General features: G+C 44.1%; 1 protein-coding gene across 1 annotated transcript in view; it reads left to right on the forward strand.

The window, feature by feature from the left end:
- Nucleotides 1-19,793, forward strand: part of LOC138299639 (long-chain fatty acid transport protein 2-like) — a 645,148-nt gene that overhangs the window by 422,292 nt on the left and 203,063 nt on the right. The gene's annotated exons all lie outside the window — the stretch shown is intronic.

Here is a 19,793-nt window from a genome sequence, read left to right on the forward strand (position 1 = left end):
TGTGTGACTATAAGGACATCGCCTGCCTCTTTGACCAGGATGCCTGTATCCCCTAAAGTCTATGGTATGGGATATGCTCCACGAGATATTAATTAGGAAGTGTCTATAGGACTGAGGACGCTCCATTGGCTCCCAGTAGAGAAGCGAATGAACTTCAAACTACTCACCCACACCTACAAGGCCCTGCACAACATCAGAATGGCCTACCTGAACCACCGTATCTATTTCCATAACTCTGCCAGACCCCTCCGCTCCACCCAGCAGCTGCTAGCTACCGTCCCATGCATCTGGAAAACCACCGCCGGGGGAAGATCTTTCGCATACCAAGAGCTTGAACAACCTACCCATGCACCTCAGACAAGCCCATCTCTCACCATCTTCAGGAAGAACCTCAAAACATGGCTCTTTGAATGAGGTCCAGACCCACCACCAGCACCTTGAGACCCTCATGGGTGAATAATTGCGCTTTACAAAAACTGATTGATTGATATAGTATTACAGGTCTTTGAGTATTACTGTCATTAGAACAATATTGTATGCAGAGCATGTGTGTCATCCTTGCATGTGTTTTGTCACATATCACATGTGTTTGCAGTGGTGTGCCGTGCAGTTTCACTTGTACGCCCACATCACAAGTCCAGGTGTATCTAACCAGAGAGGTTATGACAAAGTATTCCTTTTGTTGTACTGGGTTAATAGTTTATTTGTTCATCTCATTCAGGACTCACCTGAATGCATGAGTAACTATTCTTCTTTTATTATCACAATACTTGGCATATTAGCTGATAGGAGCTACTTAGGGATACTTGGCCCTGAGGAATGCCCCAGACCCGTTAAGGGTCTAATGTGGACAGATACATGTTGGCCTAATTATTGAGATGCTGTGAGTCATAGTTCTCAACAAGCACCCCACTCGTTTTTAGGGTTGAGCCAAGGATAGCTTGCGCTATGAGCAAGCCTTGAGATGCTAGGGGGTGAGTAGTTTGCTCTACAAATGATTGATTGATTGATTGATTGATAGTGCATGGGTATCGCTTGCGAGACGTTGTAGTTAGAAAAAGGCTTGGAGCCCGCATGTCGCTCACCATTTGTTGTCTTGCATGGCACTCTTCTTTACAGCCAATTAATCTGTCCACTTCAGGCCTGGCATCATTGCTGGTCCTGTCTGTTGAGCAGGGACCAAGCACTGATTTATTTAACTTAATTAGTGCCGATCCACAGCTCTTGAGGTGATTGTGGTACTATTTCTCCCCCCTAACCACCACTGTCTGCTGCTCCCCCATTAGCATTTTTTTTTCTTCTTTGGAATGCTTTGTTTTTCTTTTTTTTCGCGTGTGTTCACGTGAGTGAAGAAAGCTTCCTGAGAATTGTAGCACATGAAATTCCAACAGAAGCAGTATGTGGAGCTGTTTAGAAATTCCTCTCGGGATAAGTTGCCTATTCACTTTACTTAACCTATTTTCTTTTGGGTGCGTGTTGACCCGACGCGTTATTTTGTGAGCTTTCTTTTATTTGGCTCTATTGAATAAAGTTAATTTTTACATTCATTTCTTGTCATCCATAAAAAAAGAAAACAACCTCAAGTTGTTGCTATCGCAACCGCCTTTTAACTGTGTTGAGGTCCACATATCCATTACTTGTGTACTGGTAGTTGAATATGGCCCCAGAACAATTTTCAACACTTTTTCCCTTGCACAAAAGGTGCCAGGGGACATTACAGGGTTCTCGTGGTCAATCAGTTTGAACAAGTGTCAGGAGTTAGTTATGTTAGGGTCGTGAATAGAAAGAATTCTGCAAGTGCTGGTCCTGTACGAAGCTAGAATAGTGTCCATATGTTTAAAGAGTGGATGTTTGACTGTAAACTGTCACTGTTTGGCTTTGAATAGCTTGATATGAAGAGGATTACAAGCATATATCAATGCAGCACAGTACACTGAAGATGCTCTCCTAAATTTAAGCCAGTGCTTAATCTGTGCTTGTTGTTTCAGATGCGGAACACCGGCACTTCTTTCTGAGGGCCGGCGCTTAGTTTTCTGCCCCAAGCATTTACTGCGAGCAAAAGACATGGTGAAAAGACGGAGGAAGAGAAAAACAAAAAAGCGTCAGAAAGGGGAAAAGCTGGAAGCTGCAAGAGTGAGCTGAAGGGCCAGGGGATGGCTGTAAAAGGATTGAAAAGGCTCGAGGTGGCTCGCACGTTTAATTGCAACAGCCGCTTGTTTAAGAGGAGAGCTTTGAGCACAGGCACCATTTTATTTAAAAATTAAGCACTGGTTTAAGTGGGACAGTTTTACAGAGACACCTTGAATACATACTGCAATCAAAATGAACTGGGTGTCAACTTTGAAAAAACAATGTAGTTGTCTTTGGCAAGAAAGTTAGAAAAAGGCAACTGGCGTTAAGGGGAAACATCAATATTGTGAAAAAACTGCAAATATCTGAGAGTATGGCTGCAAGATCGGCTGCCCATCAGCTATATCTTAATATATTGAATCTAAAGGTCGCGTCTCTAATAGCTGCCTTTCAGGCACTCTCACGCAAGACGTCTTCTCCATTCTGCTATTGAAAATGTTAAAGGCCTTCCCTGATAGGTTCAGCACTCTCCTTAATATATCTTAGCACAAAGTATACTGTATTTTATTCCACCTCCTTCACACGGAATTGCAGGCATAGATTCGATTGGAATTTGGTTTGATGGATCAAGAAGTGGCTCAGAAAACTCTTATAAACTTCTGTCTGGCTGAAGCATTTAAAGCCCACTTTATATCCAAGTTTTCACAATTTAAGATTTGTTGCATTTCCTTCATACAATGGTTTGCCAAACTGGTCAGGCAGCTTGACATCCGGAATCTTCACACTATGCCAATAGCATCAGGAAAGCATAATTTGCCTACTATGCACCTGCATTTTCCTGCTAAATAACAGTCAGCTTCTGCTTCGCCAAGCATTATTTTTTTTATATGAGAGGAGAATATGCTCATATGACCGTCTGCTGACATAAAACTGCAGCAACATGGCTGCAGCACTCCTACGCACAAAAAGTGTGCACATGGCAGAACAAAGACGTGTGCTTAAACACCCCCTCTTTCACTGCTAAGCGCTTCGTGCAATGCAGCCACCACCTTCGGCTCTGACACCGATCAGCTGGCTTTTATTATTGCCAGTAGTACAAGGAAATGTTTCACTTGCCCGCAGTCTGGGCTTCCTCTAGGTCTCTTTTTATTTTATTCTACATGCCCATATGCACTATTCATTACTTGTTTTTTTGGCTGTGATTGTGTCCCATTCGCATTCTAGTGTCTGGTTAACATCCCACCCAGATAAATGAGTTGGATTTCAGTGGCATGAATACCCACTGATAATGTAGAAGACAACAATATAGAATATGTCTAATTAGAAACTCTAGATTGCAATTTACAATGCAATGCCCCCAAGAACGCCTCATCGTTCGCTTTGCAAGGAAATATTAAATATATGTAGTCCCACATAGGTAGATCTAATTTAATAAACTGAGTCTAACAAACAACCTGACAATGTATTTAAAATATCTTAAATACCTGGGGGAATTACCTGTTAATAGGCTACTTATACACATTTTTGTCTGGAAAATACTAGGTAGAAGAAGCTGTCACATTTTTATTGTAGCAAGAGTTTTTTTTTTTATTTTTTATATGAGGTGATAGACAATGGACTGTGAATGAGGGGTTTGATTGCTGGTAGTCACTTCAATTAAGCCCCAGCAGTGAGAGACAAAAAGTTTTTACTGCTGCAATGCAACAATATCCAGTCCCGGAGTTCCTGCATGCCTCTTTCAGTTCATGTTTATTTCTACTTTTTAAAATAAACAACTGAGAAAGCCTGTTCACAACAGTGGACAGGTTTGATATCCATACAGAACATAAAACTGAATGATAACTGTGAATAAAGGGGATTTTTTACGACCCGATTCTGAGTTGCAACATAGAAAACTAAAGCTTCACTCTCATTACCACATAATTCATCTCCACATAATTACACTCTACTCAATACCACATAAATGCACTCCACATAAATCCACTCAACGCCACATAAAAAAACACATATATACTCTCCAGACCATGCCAGATAATTCCACTCAACATAATTCCACTGAACGCCACACAATCCCATGTCATATAATTCCATTCCACACCACATAATTCTAGACCAGAACACACAATTCCACCCCACAATTCCACTATTCATCACATATATCCCATCCACAACACAGAATTCCACATCATACCGCATAATTCCACTCCACTACATGCCACTCCATGATACCACTACAAATAATTATACTCAAGTCACACAATCTCACTCCACATAACTCCAGTATACTCAATACCACATAATTACTATCCACATAATTCCACTGCACACCATGCCTCATAATTCCACTCCACAACTCCCAACAATACACTGTTCCATATAACACACTTGCACAGCAAACACTTCCAATCCAACCCACATAATTCCACACAACACCACATACATCCATGGCTAAAAGACATTGAAATTGACAATGCCAATAGCTCACAAAATTCTGCATAGGCTAGACCTATTGACACTGCCAATGCCTGTTTAATCTTACCTGTGGTCCCCATGTAATAAAAGTGTTTCACCGGGGAACTGTAAGGTTTGATCTGGATCCCGTCTTTATCAAATAGTTTTTTATCTAAGAACTCTTTCCGCTCTGAGACCAACAGCAGGTTGAGTCTGCCCTGGTGGCACTGTCCTACATGGTGGGGAGGGGTTGCCGATGATGAAGCATGACAACTTCCTCTTACATGAGAATGATCTTCCCCTTTCCTTGTGCCTGTACAGTAGTTCTGTAAACATCCATATTATAACTTGTATTTTGCCTATAGCTGCTGCACTGATTTGTGATGATTAATTCAAGCATTCCATCCACTACTTTTTCTTATACTTAAGTGCAACCCCCAAATGGGACAAGTATTCTCACACATGGTCCCCATGAGGACTATGGGGGTCATTCCGACCCTGGCGGTCCAAGACCGCCAGGGCCGGGGACCACGGAAGCACCGCCAACAGGCTGGCGGTGCTTTCAAGCCCATTCTGACCGCGGCGGTAAAGCCGCGGTCAGAAAAGGGAATCCGGCGGTTTCCCGCCGGATTTCCCGTGCATGGGCTGAATCTCCATGGCGGCGCTGCAAGCAGCGCCGCCATGGAGATTCCGACCCCCTTCCCGCCATCCTGTTTCTGGTGGTTTTTACCTCCAGGAACAGGATGGCGGGAACGGGTGTCGTAGGGCCCCTGGGGACCCCTGCACTGCCCATGCCGTTGGCATGGGCAGTGCAGGGGCCCCCTAACAGGGCCCCATAAAGATTTTCACTGTCTGCATTGCAGACAGTGAAAATCGCAACGGGTGCAACTGCACCCGTCGCACCCCTGCAACTCCGCCGGCTCCATTCGGAGCCGGCTACATTGTTGCAGGGCCTTTCCCGCTGGGCCGGCGGGCGCTCCTTTGGCGGTCGCCCGCCGGCCCAGCGGGAAAGCCAGAATGGCCGCTGCGGTCTTTCGGCGGCCTGATTTTGGCGGGCGGCGTCCGCCGCCCGCCAAAGTCAGAATGAGGGCCTACATCTTGGAGTATCTGTTCAGGCAGTGCAGACTGGCCTGTTCCTATTGGAGGAGGTCTAAAACTGATTTGTGTTGGCTGGGTCCAAACTGAGGTGGCATGGTGTGCAAAATAACGACAAACTGGGATGCAAGAAATTACTATTAGATTACATTATTTCAAACATTCCAAACGTCACTTTTGTAGACTTCTGTGTGATCCCCTGAGCATGACCAACCTAACTAGAAGTAGGTCCCGTGCACATTGTGCCACTAGAACCAAGCTATATCCCAATGAGGAGCCCTAATAATGACAAAATTGGTCTGGGGTTGCTTGTATTCTGGTTTGGTGAGGACCTCGTCTGGCAATTCCGGATGGCCTGTTGCTATTGGAGCATATTGAATACTGATTTGCATATGACAGGGTCCAAACAAAGATGGCATGTACTGGGAAGCCGTCTATGTAATTACCAGTGTTTGAGATTCATAAAATCATTCCATCCATCACTTTTTTGTATTCTTCAGATTATCTTGAAGGCAGGCATGCTGGGTTGAAGGGACACATATACTGTCTTGATGGGTTTTCCCCAACCTAATTTTCCCCTATACATACGTTCATACAGCTTTATTTGGAGCTTTTAAGACAGCATTATTGACTGCTCAAAAAGAGCAGAAAACTGAACCAGGATTGCAAGCTGAAGACGTGAGAATTGCACTTGTGATGAACAACTGAAATAGCTATAAATCTCATGTAGTTTAGAAAATAGCATTACTAACCATAAGACACTGCTAATAACAACTACAAATTACATGCAAGAGCAAGCTAAAGTGCCCCAAATGATTTCCTATATCTCCCAATTGGCTGTTAGCAATTGAGGGCATGTGTGCTTAGGTAGTTTTGTGTTTCAGTATCTAGACTTAGGGGTTGATGCCTGATGATCTAGCATAATTTAAATCCAATCACCAGTGGCAAAAGGGATCCCGTTGTGTTTTAATAAAAATGCTTGCTTATGAACACTATATGGATATGTTTTTTCCTAATAAATAAAGATTGTGAACTGCAGAACTAGTGTGGTGCTAATGCTGGTCGCTTCACTTGTCATTAGTGTTCTCCTTAGGGGATCATGAACATCTTTTTAGATTGTTTGGTTTGGGCAGCAAGGGGATGGCTGCTATGCACAGAATAACAATTAGGACAGGCCCAAACCCCACATTTTCCTCTCTTTCTCCAATATCCGAGGTCAGTAACACATGGCAGACAAAATGCGCAGAGTCTGATTTCAACAAAATTCTTTATATTGTGCTATGAGTAGTCGTGGCCTAAGCGGTTTGTATGATTTTTAAATCTCGCACAGCACAAATGAGCAGTTCATAAGATTTGAAAACCACCTAATTTATTACTACTGTTGTGGCTGAAATCGACTTCCTACCACTGATGTTATGTTTTAAGGAAAACTACTCACATTGGAAATGGTGCCAACCTCAAGAAAATATGAAGCAATCTGTCTCTACAGATAACACGTTGACAACAAATAAAGCAGCATATTAAATTAAATAGACCTTCAGCCAAGAAGGCTCAGGTCCAGTAAGTTTACAAACCATGAAGGTTTATTGAATAATTTGAGTGCAGTACAGAAAGCAAACACAAATAATAGTCAAAATGCATGGTAAATCAATGCAAGAAATTAGCGTAAGGCCTGTCAGATACAGCAAGAAGAGTCTGACATGAAGTCAAACCTCAGAGCAAAAAAATATTCTAAACCCTAAGGAAGAGAAGGGCTAACAAGGGTCAGCTCTCCAAGTTGGGCAAACCAGACTTGTGGCTCAACACCAAAAACAGCTCTTTTCTAGTCAAATAAACAGTGAAAATCACATTGTCAGAATAAGAGGATCACATCATTATACAGACTGATTTTCCAGTTCCGGTGCAAAGTTCATTCGCAGAGACGTGAGGGTCATCGAGCTCGTGGAGAGGAGTTTTTCAAGTGTGGGCTTCATGGGCCATAACGTCCGCAAGGGACTCAGCAGGCTGTCCAGCTGTCCAGAGCAGTGCTGGGATGTGCCATGGCCCTGCCAGCACCTTCGAGGGTGTACTTGGAAGTTGTTGCTGGCTGGCGGAGCTGCCACATGAAGCAGCACTCTGTGAGCAGCAGCTGAAGCAGCAGCATACAAAGCACATGAAGAGAGCCTGCCCTCACATTTCTGTTCCCATTTCCAGCCTCGGCCACCCACTTCAGCCATCCGACCGCCCTGACCCTGTATATGTTTTGGCACCATTTACAGCACCCGATAGCCGATTAACAGAGTGATGTCAGGCAGGTGGACACTTTAATGACTGGAGGCCAGCACGACCAGCTGGACCGGTATGTGGGCATCAAGTGGCAACTAGTGTGCAAACTGAAGTAAGACCCCAGGTCCGCGGCCCGCAGTCAACGGTCATGGATGCAGCTGGCATTATGCCGGTGCAGCTTGTGCCTTACTGATGCCGGGCTGCACACCTGCTCTGCCCCACGCCCTACACCCGACCCATTAAGTTTCTATTGTTGTGTAGACCACAACCTCCCTCCAGAGTCGCCCCAGCATAGCCTACCACAACAGGTCAATGTGCAGACTACTGATCTGCATGATATAACATCTACTTTCCTCCACAGAGGCCAAACTCCCCAAGGAGGGGTTCCATCAGTACACCTCGAAAGCCCAGGAGGGGATTCAACTTTAAACATAAACCAAGAGGAGCCAGCTTCACAGGGCCCACTTGACCAGGGTGGGGGCCCTGACTCAAAGCAGTGTGCTTGTAGTAGATGAAATTTGGGGCTCAATAATCACTCCCCGTCACAAGCTCTTTCTTCAACACGGTTAATGGTAATGTTAAATCTGTAAAAATGTGAGGCCAAGGACAAGGCATAATTGAAAGTCTCATTAATTCCAACCACAGCAAACGTTGCCTGTGACAATGGGCCTACACCAGCTATCACTTCACAACTATCCATGAACTAGTGGTCCGAGGATGCCAAAAACAACAGACTTTCTGAAATCTCCTTCAGAATCAAGCCCATCCGATCAGGTCAATCCCCCCACTAAGATTCACTCCCAATCTACACATACCAGCGGCATGGCTGTCATCAATCAAAATTTGCTTCTGGGAAAAGTGCAGGTGCATGCAACAGAGAAAGATCAAATACCATTAATCCAGCAATCCTATTCCACACCAGTCAAGTCACTGCCAAGCACCTATGAAAAAACTTCTAGCCCCTAGGTGATTTCACTTTATTTCACTGGGCATACCCTAGATGGGTTGCCAGAGGAATCCGCGGTATGGCAGGATCTCCTACTGAACCCTTTTGATGAGCCCCATGATGGCACAACTGCCCAGCATAACACCTCAGACAACTCTGGGTTAAAACATGATTACAACACTCTGGTTTCTCTAATTAGACTGCCCTGCGTAATCAAGCTACACAGATAAAAAACAGCCCACAGGTCAGGTCCATCAAGGTGGGACAAATAGAGCACAACGTCGGCTCCCCTCATATCCAAACTAGTGGTACAGAGGTTCCAATTTCTGCTTTTAAACCCATTAAAGAAAAAAATACATCTTTTTCAAATTCCATATGGGCACCCTTGTTGGATACAATGTTCCATATGGGCACCCTTGTTGGATACAATGAAGGTGATTTCCTCAGCCCTGTTGTTTTAATCTGAAAAACTTGAATTCCCGGAAAATTTACTGAATGCCATGCCAACTATGTTTTAGGCATTAAAAAAAACTGCAGGCCCTAAACGACCTGATCAAGAGAGTTCAAGAAGATCCAGCCACATCTTACCACTCGTGTCAATTTAATGATATCTGTATTTAACCACCAGCACCATTCTGATTACAGACTCAATTTTGTTCTTAACTGAGCTTCCGCCACTTTAGAGGTGCAGGTATTTTTCCATGCACAAGTTATGCAATTTGTTTTTCACTCATGCTTTCACTCTTCATGATCCTTCTCACCAAGGGCTAGAACATAACATGGAGGGGTATGAGTTAGATAAGGATGTACCATGATGATGTTTATGGTAGAACAAAGAACAGTTTGGTCTTGGAAACCTTGGGATGTGGTCAATCTTCAATGTGCCCTTCCCAAAACCAATCTGCTTTGGCCAGCATTTGAACAATAACTCACCTGATGGGAGGGTGGGATTTCTAGAGTTCTCCTCTCCGGCTTGTTTAAAGTATATAAGAGGAGGAAACTAGACAACTGTGGACATATTGAACTCAGAAAGTAAAGGGACGCCTTTGGCCCCCACCACTCCCTGAAGGGTAGCTCTCTCTTCACGGTCAACTGGGTTCACGAAGATGAAGCATGTGAGCCCCATGGTGATGAATTATTTTGGATTATTATTTGTAGCTTTGCATTGTGCATGAAAATTTAATCACTGTTTATGCCGATATATAATCCATGATTAGTGTATTTTCATAGTTTGTTTTTATGATCATTATTATTCTATGGCTGTAATTATTATTTTATTTTTTAACTCTTTTTATTAAACAAAGCTCAACGTGTATTGTATACGTCAGACTTCACAGGATTTCTTAGACAACCATAATTCTTCTTAACATCACATAAAATCGTGTTAAATACAAATTGCATAAGACCATTCAAACATCTTCCCAATGTTTGCTGCTCCTACCTCCTCCTACCCACCTCCCCCCTTGGACTCTTCACCTTTTCCCACTCCTCATATTCTCTAAATGATGACCATTGCAACCATATTTTCTCTTATTTCCTGGGACAGCCCCGACTCTGATAGATCACCTTCTTGGCCCCTTGGCACCAATCCAGATCCCTCTGCCACTCAAGAACCCCAGGTGCCTCGAACACCCCCCAGGATCTTGCTATGTTTTGTTTTGCCACTCCAGCCGCAACATTCAACCAGATTTTCATATGCTTAGGCCATGGTTCTTCCCCCGAGATAAGCAGCAGGGCCCTTCTAGGTTCTAGTGGAATTTGGATAGCTGTCACTTGTGACATAATTTGTATAATCCTCCTCCAAAGCTCCTGAATCCGAGGACACTCCCATAGAATATGAAAAAAGGACCCAGTCATACCACAGCCCCTAACACAAAGATCATCGGCACACTACCCCGGCTTACGGAAGAGTGTCTTTGAATAGTCCGCCCTGTGAAGGATTCTCAGCTGTGTTAACCTAAATTGCACCCTAATAGCAATCTCCCTGGGGCTCTGAATGGCCTCTGCCCAGTCATCATTGTCAATCAGGCCTATGTTCCCTTCTCATACTGATCGAAGGTGCTGTAGAAAATCAGGTAAGTTATTAGGTATTTTTGCATAAATTAATGAAATGGCTTTACTTGACATTGGGTCCAGTAATAATCTATCTTCCAAGGGCATCGACTCTGGAAGCGGCTCTCCCTCTGGTACATGACTCCTCAGGCATGTTTCAGTTGCATATATCGGAACTGTTCAGAATTAACTAATTCGTATTCTCTCACCAGATCCGTAAACCGCACCATCGTCCCCCCTCTCCATACATCTCTCAGATACTCAATTCCAATTAGTCTCCACTGCCTAAACCCTGTCAACCCTCCCACCTCACGCAGTGCAGTGCTGTTCCATAGGGGCGTTCATTTGATCAGCTTGTTTTCCCACCCGAGAAGCCTACAAGCCTCTCTCCAAACTCTGATCACTGTCTGAGTATGTTGCGCTTTCCGCTTCCTTCCCCATCCCATAAAGGAGAGAGAGTTACCCTCCACTCCCCATAGCCTCTCTATCCACCCGATATACCGGGTCATCCTGTTCTGCAAAGACCCATTGGTTGATTATACTTAAGGGAGCTGCCCAATCATAAATGCGTATATCTGGTACAGTCAATCCTCCTTTATGTAGACCGCGCTGGAGCTTAGGCAAGGAAATACGGGTACACCCACCATCCCACAGGAGCCGACGAAGCTCCCCATTTATTTACCTGAGCAATTCCGGCAGCACCAGATAGGGAGTATTTTGCAGGACGTATAGTAGGACGTCATCATCTTAAAGAGGACCGCCCAGCCAGTCAGAGACACTGGCAGTTTCCGCCAATGCTCCACATCTGTACATAGGCGTTCCAGCTGGTGGTATATATTTTCCTGCAAGAAAGCATCAACTGCTCTGGTAACGTATATATACCCAAGTACTTGAAGCCCTTGCAAACTATCTGGGCTTTACTCCTCGCTGAAAGGGGAGGGCCCTTCCCCACCAGGGGAAAGATCAGAGGCTTTTCCCAATTAATTTCATACCCTGATTAAGAACCAAAAATCTGGAAAATATGTAGTAATCTATCTATCGTGGTACGTGGTCTGGTTACATACAGCAGGATGTTGTTCGCATGGAGTGATATACGCTCCTCCCATCCTCCCGCACTCCCTATGCCTGTCACCAAGGGGTCATGCCTAACCCAAGTTGCCAGCGGCTCCAGCGCTAAAGTGAAGAGCAGTGGGGGGAGGGGTTAACCCTGCCTCGTACCCCTCCGTAGTGCAAGGTGGCGGGAGAGTATGCCATTGACCCGTGCCAGTGGAGCCCGATAGAGGAGCCTCATCCATGCACAAAAGGAGGTTCCAACCCCATCCTGGACAGGACCGCAAAGAGATATGACCATTCAATACTATCAAATGCCTTACAGGCATCAAGGGACAGTAGGACTGGGTCCTCATGGTCCCGACGCCTCCGTCAAATGCAGGACTCCGTACAGTCTCCTCAGATTAAGCCTGGTGCCTCTATGTGGTATAAACACTGGGTGGACCAGGGACTTTATGACCTTACGTAGCCTGTTAGCTAGGACTTTTGGAAGCACTTTAACCTCTGCATTTAAAAGGGAGATGGGTCGATATGAACTCGAAGACTCTGGGTTTTTGCCTGGGCTGTGACTATATTTGGATATGTATTTGTGTTGCTGCATTTGACCTACATGCTTCCTCTATTCAAACCTGAAACAGTGCTTTAATTAATTTATTACTCAGACTAAGAGCTCTGCGTTGGTGGAATTCATTTTATTTGCATTTCCTCTCAGTTTAAAGTAAAGCAGTACACCTTTAATTCACTGCGGTGATTTTCTTCAAATGTGCTCTTGTGTTGTACATAATTGACCTTTTTTTTAAATCTTGCAAAGTGCCTTGATAAATGTGTTTCTTGGACTGAGAGGGTGGCATACCAGAAATACATTTCAGTATTTGTGTATTTCTTCTTAGTCTGGACATCCTCAAAACAATTTCAACTATCCTTTCAGATGTTTTAGTGGAAGTCAAAATCGCCAAACTTCTGCCTTCAGCTAAAACAGCACAAATCATTATTCATCCATTGTCAGATATCCCCTCCCATAATTCACCTAAGAGGGAACGCACCAGGCACCAGTGACCAAGCTTTGCCGCAAGGTCACCCCGCTAGTTTTGAGGATGTAAAGCGGCTTGTTAATGAAATAAACACAGCAGAAATATCATATAACTTGACACAGGATTCATCACGACAAAACCAAAGAACCTCCCTGACAAAAAGAAATAGGAAACATCTTAGAAAAACCAGGAACAACAAGCGGAAATTGACAGTAATTCAAAGCACCCTCCATCTTAGTCAATCCAATGAGTAAGCTTGCAATTAGTAGTTCCCAATGGAGATCCAGTGCCATAAAGGGACAGCCCTCACCTACCCTCTATTTTTACAAAAGTAGCAGGTCCACAAAAACACCCATTTGACAAAGTCTAGTCATCACGGCCAGAGCATGATAGGCACTGCAACACAAGAGAATGACAGCTCAATAGTGATGCCAGAAAAAGCTGGCACCACAGTAAAAGCTACAAATTTACCACACATCCGGGAAATGGTCCCTCCGCTAATAAATAGCAAACTCTTTCCTCCAACAAACACCACAGCCACTACCCAAAACTGGCCAAGCCAAGTATCTTTACTCCTCACGAGGCCAGATTAACCCAAAATCACTCAGCCGGCAGGCCTTAGTCATCATGGCCAGAGTGTAAGAGGCACTGCAACACAAGAGAAAGGCAACTCAGCAGTGACATCAGAAAAAGCAGGCACCACAGTTAAAGTGACTAAAACATAAAATATTCAGGAAACAGCCCCTCCACCAACAATCAGTGAGATCTTCCCTCCAACAATTACCACAGTTACCGTCAGCGATCGATCAAACTAAATATCTCCACTCCTCCCACTGCCAGATGGACTCTCTCATTTTACCACTTTAACGGGTGAGTTCCGCCCACCAGTATTTGAGCAGTCAGATCTGCATACTCATCCACCACAAGGACACATGGCTCCAGCTCAGTACAGTCATCAGTATCCGTCATGTCAAGAACCCTTCTTTTGGTTATTCTCTCACCCAGTGTGGAGGGCATTGTCACAATCACAGGAAGACACTAGCAAAACTTGAACTGGTTCCAGGAACAAGTTTGGAGGATCTCACAATGTACTAAAATGAAGTGCCATTTTAGAATTGGCAAGCACTCACCACAACTTCAAACACTTGCAAACACATAATATAGAAGCAGTTGAAGTCAAGCCTAATACATCCATTCCGAGCAGCAGCGCAAAGGTTTTTACTTGGGTTAGTCCAACAGTAGCAACCCAGGTATGGCAAAATAGGGAGAGCTTCTCTAAATGGGGCAATGAAATAAGAAGGCCCGAGTCTGAGTCCTGTCCGAGCCCCCTTGTCCCCTCACAGAGACCATCACCAAAGAGGCTGACACCAATAAGTGGTGCATTAAGAGGAGCAATTGGCCCTACAGATCAATGCATTGACACACTGCAAAATGTAAGCATTCAGCAAGCCAACACCCTAGGAACACAGGCCTACATAAGACATGTTTCTCAGCACCCACAGCAGGGCCCTCCCCTGGGGCCACGTGGAAAGTATGAATTCAAAATCCAGAGGGCTCTACACATGAACACCATCCTTTAAAATTGTGCTCCTGGAACATGAATGATCTCAGGAGTAAGGTGGGTGAGAACGATGTTACAGCTTATCTTTGAAAGGTTTACATCCTGCTTCTGCAGTAAACCTGGTCGTAAATTTTGACACCACTTACTGGATTTAAAGAATTCCATCTTGAAGCAACTAAACCAAACCAGGCAGGAAAAGCCACAGGCGGTCTCTCTATACACATCGGAACTCACCTCAGTGCTCACCAGAAAACATCGATTGGGGTCTAACCTGGGCTCAATTGCCAAACTGTCAGCTCCTCAAACAACCAAACTAACTTCAGCCTCTTGAGCCTTAACTTATACATCCACCCTGGACACAAGGGCAAAGCTGGAAAAATAGAGTCCCTGATTGCGCCACTAAAATCTCTTCAATGTACCTTCTCACAAGCATGTCTGGTACTGTCAGGAGATTTTAATATGAACTTGATGCAAAGCTGGCTTCCATCATCCCATGAGTGTCAAATATACTCGATACAAACACTGCCAGCAGCAATTTCAACCTATATAACAGCTGACCAAATATGGTAAATCATGCATTCTGGCCCTGGAGAACATTGGTCTTTTCATATTAAATGGCCGCCCTCTCCAGGACCATCTGGCAGCTTTCACCAGGCTAACACACAAAACCAAAACAATCCTGGACTACACTTTGGCAGATGCAGAGTTGTTTTCAATGATCACCCACTATGGCACAACAATCACTTTTCTCAGCATGTGGAGCTATATATAATTGCGAATTACCTGCTAACCTCTCCCAGGATTTATAATTTAAAATGTCTAGCATAGGTAGGACCTGCAGTGAAGACAATCATGGACTATGTAAGAATGCATGTATCCTCAACACAACCTAGCTCCACACATCTGCCTGCAACGGTTCAATCCTGAGAGACTGCTTCATCTCTAAATTTTCTTCAAACCGCACTCCAAGCCCCAATGACACCTAGATGAGAACAGCGTGGTTCACTGCATTACTTTTTAAAAAAACAGAGCTCAACAGGGAGACTAGAAGGCTCTTGAAATCAGAACCCCAGATTAGTCAAGACACAAGAAAGACACTATCATCCTTGAGGTGGGTCTACAGAAAAGCCTTCTGGTCAGCTAAAACATCTCACCAGACAAAAGTAAGGCTAAAGCTCTATCACACAAGCACAATGAAGAACAGTATAGTATTCTGGGACAGTAAATTGTTACATAAATGGTGGCATTGTGAGGCAGATTGGATAGCACACGCCCTGCCCCCCTCTGACTCATTCATGAGGAACACTTCTGAAAGGCCAAGGTCCCATGTGCATAATGCCCCAACAGCGGCACTACCACCAAATCAATCTTTTGGCTCATGGCTGACTGAGTTGCAAGTCTGGTGTACCCTTAAGCAACTTCGCTCTGAAGGGGCATCAGGTCCGAACAGAATTCTAAATGCCTTATTTAAGCATTGCCAACAATTCTGGGCTGCAAACCTTACTCCACTGTTCAATCATATCTTTCTCTCCAACTCCATACGGGCATCTTGGCAAGGCAGCATTCTCCATCTGATTTTCAAATCGAACTTTCAGACAGATCCAGCAAATGACAGATTTATTGATCTAATTGATGTTGGAGATAAGAACTTTGCCTCTAACTTCTTAGCTGACTTGGAAGCCTGGGTCTCCTCTGCAAACATCATCCCGAAAATGCAGACAGGTTTTAGGGCAGGCATGAATACGATGACCAACATTTTTGAAGTCAGTCTCCTTGCTGAAAAGACCACAGTCAAAAGCTCAAAACTACGCCTGTTTCGTGGACCTGAAAGCAGCATTAGACAGGGTACCAAGGGATCATCTATGGACTGAAATGGCCAACTGGGGAGTACAATCAAAATAGCTGGAGGCCGTGATTAATCTGTACTCAGATACCTGGGTCCAAGTTAAAATCGGCAATGGTCACAGAACCACCCATAAGATTGGCACCCACATTGGTCCAAAGCAGGGGGGCATTCTAGCCCCCTGCTTATTTTATATTTACATGGTCAATCTCAATAGTTATCTTTCGGAAGTGGCATGCAACCCTCTTTAACTACCAGATGAACCACTTAAATGGAACCACTTTGGCTGGAATTAAATCATAACAGAAAAAAAGTATTACATTTTTCAGCCAATTCCAGGAGCAGCCATCCCAGTTTCAAGTGGAAAGGCACAGGAAAACCTTTAGAACTGTTTAAAACATACAAATACTTAGTTGTTGTAACGAATGCCAGGTTATGGTTCAGGGGGCATTTAAATCAAAGAAAAGCCCTTGCTAACAAACTACGGTTTGCATTTAATTACTTCAAAGAAAGATCAGAAGTACATCTCGGTATAATTTGCTACAGGTCATAACGTTTCTAAGGCTATTTGCTACAGGTTAGCAAATTTATAGAGCCCTTAAAGTTTCTTCCATCACTCATGTATGATTCCGAATTGTTAAAGGGAAACGCAACACCATTAAATTAAGTACAATTGACCTTGTTCAAATGCATCTTCCAGATCCCGTAAAATATATCTCAATAACAGATGAGACTGAAGTTTGGTCTGTTCCATCAAATCCCGCCACAGTGCGGCGCCATTATCAAACTTTGCTGGAAGCCCAGAGCAGCCCCACAAGCTTCACTTGCCACTTTGTGTTGGACGGAAATGAGGAGGCAGCCTAACCTCAAAAGTTCATGGCTAATGGTTCTCCAGACTGGCCTTAAGTAACTTAAATCTAGAAAAAGCCTGGAAATCAAATTTGTGCTTTAAAAGATTAGAAATATGGCAGTAAAACTATAATCTTGGACCATCAAGAAGGCAGAATTTGCCCAGAAATGTCACGCATGGACAGTTCTGCACTCATAGACTTCTTGGATTCTACAACTCTACCTGACAACTCATATCTCAGCGACCACCCAACTTTCACTATCGCTATTTCGAAAGGGAACTTTACCATCAAAAGACCTGTTTCCGGCTTGGAAGCAGTCCGGACTCCTGGCCGGATCTTAAATGTCATCTGAGTGGCCACGGCCAAGAAAGCTTACTTCATTTTTTGTGTGTTTGCCCAGCCGTTGGACTGCTACGTCCAGCATTGAGGGCCCTTCAGATTACATCCTGCTATTCTAAAGTGATGGTCCTCATAAAGGGTCACAATATTCAGCTCTCTTACACGGCCACGAGGTTCCTGAACCACGTGAAAAGACTGTTCTCAAAGTCAGCGCCGGCCCTTAAAATAAAATTGATTACTGTCTCCAGCTAGCAAAACCCTTAAACGCTTTACAAGTATCCTGAACATTATGCAGCAAATCTTAAATGTAATTAATTGATTTTATACTTGTTTTACAATCGTCCACACTTTTGTATTTTTCGTGGACGCCCTAATGAAGACATTGCAGTTATTTTATCTTTTGCCATTTGACGTATTTTAACACTGGTTGTGTACATTGTGATGATTTTTATTAATTGACAATAAAGATTTACTACAATTATACAGACTGACAAATCAGAATACAAAATGTAATGCAACATTATCTAAACCATCCCAACACCATCCCCTAAATGAATATTACCACACCCCTTTTGACCTATTCTCTTTGGCTGTCAGTACAATTCGAGTTACTTCCTAAAATAGTAACAGTTTCATATGAATAGGATTGCAGTAGCACAAGCTATGAAGAACGGTGAATGTTTCGAAAAGTTTCCTCCTAAGTTCTTTGAGAACAACATGTCAAATCAGAGCATTTCGTTTCATTTTGTTCCCTGCACTATGAGGAGAAAACAAAAAGCATCACGGCTGTTACGATACAAAAAAAATGGATGAACGACCTAGGTCTGGCCCAGTAAAGCCAAGCACAGAAAAATACATTTCCAGCATAGAATAGCATTTTTGGTTTAGTGCAAGAAAGTGTGTAATGTTAGGCAAAAATGTTCAATAATTCAAAATCATCTTTCCCACTACTCATTGCAAAACACTGTGAGTGCAGAGACCGAGGAGTCACACTAATTCGCCCTCACCCTCCATGAGCAGGTTCACAGTCTCGTGATCCTACTGAGGATACCTCTAGGCAGGAGCAGCTCGCGGGGTACGGAAGGGGTGGGGCAGCAAGTGAGTGTTGGTGGGAGGGAGGAAATTAAAAATGTAAATAAAAAAAACATTTACCTCCCTCGCTGTGCCATGCGGCACCACTCCATCAGTTTCTTCTCTGCTGACTGCAGGCAAAGGCTCCCAGCCTGCCCTGCGGCCAGTCCTGACACTGCTCAAAGCAGCATTAGGATTGGCTGGGAGCACCCAGCCAGGACGCTCCCAGGCAGACTGGGAGCCTGTGCAGGCTCTCTCCAGCCCGGGAACTGTGTTGCAGGGCTAGAGAGAGCCTACTCCCCAGGTTTGTTTGACCAGCCAAAACACATATGCACTGTGAGGGGAGTGCTGTGTGCATTCCCCTCAAGTGCTCGTCACCCGGTGGCCCCGCCCCTTTTCAAGAAAATGCTAATAATACAGTTTATTATTGTTTTTTTAAAGGTTTTATAGCTGCCGCTGCTGGCGGGGGTGCAACGCTCCTCCACCGTAATGGAGGAGCCACCCCTGCCTCCAGGTATCGTCCTGCAGGAAGGTGCAGTAATGCATTGCACCTACATGAGAGGTAATCCCTGCTCACCCTTCAAAGTGAGGCCTGCAGGGAAAGGTGGATTGGCAGCTTCAGCAGCATATTTTCCTTGAATTAATGTGCTGTTCACACCTGCACTGTGAATGCCATATTCATTGTATTAGGGAGCACTGTTTCGGTCTGTGCCTGGTGTACCCCATCTAGGGCAGGCCGTGGTGCAAAAAGAGAAGGTGAGCCCGAACTGTAATTCTAGCCCAGGTGTTGTGGTCTATGGCATAGGAAGATGTGTGCAGCTGTACCTATCAGGATGTCTGCTTTTCTCAGGCAGCATTTAAGTCATGCCTCCAGAGGGTACATTTGGAATCATTTTAAAGAACAAATCTGTGGTTAATGGATTTTAGTTGGGGTGGGTTTATGGGTGTCATGTTAGCCTATAATCATTTGGAATTGCTGGGATGTGTTTGTAATTTCAGACCCAATGTTTTTTTTTTCTACCTTTGTGTTTCATTCATATCAGTGCACATACATATGTATTTAATTGTATGAAGAAATATATTAGCACATATTTAAGCTATACAAAAATGTGTCAAATTTTGAAGCACACATCTAATCATTTAAAGCAGAGGTCAACTTTGTCTCTAA

This window comes from Pleurodeles waltl, chromosome 6 (assembly GCF_031143425.1).
Source record: "Pleurodeles waltl isolate 20211129_DDA chromosome 6, aPleWal1.hap1.20221129, whole genome shotgun sequence".
NCBI lineage: Eukaryota > Metazoa > Chordata > Amphibia > Caudata > Salamandridae > Pleurodeles > Pleurodeles waltl.